Genomic DNA, 2,879 nt, shown 5'->3' with positions numbered 1-2,879 from the left:
GCTGTTTAGAATATAAAAAGCCGGTTTTACCAGAGAGGCAGCTGATTATGTGGCTGGAGGCCTGTGGTTTGTGTGCTTGACAACCTCCAAGCAAACAAGTTAATATTACAATGGTGCAGGACATAGCGAAAGAGAAGGGGCAATGATAGGTCAAGGGCTAAAAGACAAAAAGGGTTGGTACTGTGTTAGCCAGTAGAGCAAAATGGGACTGTTCTCAGTAGGAGAAACCAAGTAATCCTGTAGATATGATACTTTTTAATGGCTAATAAACACACATGATGTCATAGCGAGTGAAATAGATCCGAAGAAGCATGCATATATATATATTTCTTGACCACTGCTGTAAAATCCTAAAGTTGAGAGACCCGAGTTGGAGACATTGAGTGACTTGTCAAGCCACCTCAAAGCTTCAATGTTAAGTATAGCGTCACGAGCAGAGCTGTTAGGGCTCCCACCCACTTGGGTTAGCGATTTGCGTTTTGTTTGAAACCAATGAGTTGTAATGTGGCTATGCGCACCTGCGTTTTTTTCTCGCAGCGCGGGCGCGTTTTTTTCTCGCTTGCAACTGCCCTATATTAGTGCGATTTTTCTCTCGCCCATGCAAGTCAATGGTTGGCAAAAAAATGCATCGCATATCGCAGAATCGTATGCGCAACTGTGTTGCGTTGCTTTGCTCTATAATTAGTTTAAAGTGTCAAAAACGCTGCGATAAAAAAACGCAGGACAGCCACAATGCATAGAGCTTAGCAATGCGAGTTTAGTGGGGGGAAAATCGCAGCGCAATCGCACAAAAATCGCACGTTGGCAACTGCGATATCACAGCGATTTTAAAAACGCAACATCGCCCTCGCAAGTGGGTGGGAGCCCTTAGGGAGATTAAGCCATTTCTAAGCAACGCTGATAGTCTCGCGACGTACGGCACTTCAGTGATATCGCCCATTGAAAGCAATGGGACAACTCCACGATCCTCTGCCGCAGCTGTGACTACCGTGGCGGGGATGAATGGAATCCCCACAGTGATGCGAGGCTGATTTCAGATGAAAACACCTCGCATCCAGGGGTTTCACATGGATGGCGAGGGTTATATCGGCCTGATATCGCCCTAGCCAGTGTGAAGGAGCCCTTAGGGAGGGGAGACAGAGAGTGGAGGAAGAGGGGAGAGAGAGATGCATACACACCTGTACTTGCACACACATATGAGTTAGACACACACACGCAAACACACACATGCACACACTCATGCAAACTTGCATACACACTAGAGATGAGCGAGCACCAAAATGCTCGGGTGCTCGTTACTCGGGACGAACTTTTCGCGATGCTCGAGGGTTCGTTTCCACTAACGAACCCCATTGAAGTCAATGGGTGACCCGAGCATTTTTGTAAATCGCCGATGCTCGCTAAGGTTTCCATTTGTGAAAATCGGGGCAATTCAATAAAGTGATGGGAACGACACAGAAACGGATAGGGCAGGCGAGGGGCTACATGTTGGGCTGGATCTCAAGTTCACAGGTCCCACTATTAAGCCACAATAGCGGCACGAGTGGGCCCCCCCCCAACGACTTTTACTTCTGAAAAGCCCTCATTAGCAATGCATACCTTAGCTAAGCACCACACTACCTCCAACAAAGCACAATCACTGCCTGCATGACACTCCGCTGCCACTTCTCCTGGGTTACATGCTGCCCAACCCCCCCCTGCATGACCCAGTGTCCACAGCGCACACCAAATTGTCCCTGCGCAGCCTTCAGCTGCACTCATGCCACGCCACACTCATGTCTATTTATAAGTGCGTCTGCCATGAGGAGGAACCGCAGGCACACACTGCAGAGGGTTGGCACGGCTAGGCAGCGACCCTCTTTAAAAGGGGCGGGGCGATAGCCCACAATGCTGTACAGAAGCAATGAGAAATATAATCTTGTGCCACCGCCATCATGAGCTGCACACGTGGGCATAGCAATGGGGAACCTATGTGCCACACACTATTCATTCTGTCAAGGTGTCTGCATGCCCCAGTCAGACTGCGGTTTTTTATAAATAGTCACAGGCAGGTACAACTCCGCAATGGGAATTCCATGTGCACCCACAGCATGGGTGGCTCCCTGGAACCCACCGGCTGTACATTAATGTATTCCATTGCAGTGCCCATCACAGCTGAGGTAATGTCATGTTTAATGCAAGTGGGCTTTGGCCCACACTGCATGCCCCAGTCAGACTGGAGTTCTTTAGAAGTGGACACATGCAGTTACAACTCCATGTGGACCCACAGCATTGGTGGCTCCCTGGAACCCACCGGCGGTACATAAATATATCCCATTGCAGTGCCCAACACAGCTGATGTAACGTCAGCTGTAATGCAGGTGGGCTAAAAATTAATTGGATTACACTGTAGGCGAGGGCCCCCAAAAATTGGTGTACCAACAGTACTAATGTACCTCAGAAAAATTGCCCATGCCCAACCAAGAGGGCAGGTGAAACCCATTAATCGCTTTGGTTAATGTGGCTTAATTGGTAACTAGCCCTGGAGGCAGCCCAGTTAAAATAAAAATTGGTTCAGGTGAAAGTTTCAACGCTTTAATGAGCATTGAAACGTATAAAAATTGTTTACAAAAATTATATGACTGAGCCTTGTGGGCCTAAGAAAAATTGCCCGTTCGGCGTGATTATGTGAGGTTTCAGGAGGAGGAGCAGGACAAGCAAGCACCTCCAGGGCATACAGCGTGAGTTCAGGCCACGTGTCCAGCTTCGACACCCAGTAGTTGTAGGGGGCAGAGGCGTCACCGAGGACGGTCGTGCGATCGGCTACGTACTCCCTCACCATCCTTTTACAGTGCTCCCGCCAACTCAGCCTTGACTGGGGACCGGTGACACAGTCTTGC

This window comes from Eleutherodactylus coqui, chromosome 6, assembly GCF_035609145.1.
Source record: "Eleutherodactylus coqui strain aEleCoq1 chromosome 6, aEleCoq1.hap1, whole genome shotgun sequence".
In the NCBI taxonomy this organism is placed as follows: Eukaryota; Metazoa; Chordata; class Amphibia; order Anura; family Eleutherodactylidae; genus Eleutherodactylus; species Eleutherodactylus coqui.
Note: the sequence above shows the minus strand (reverse complement) of the source record.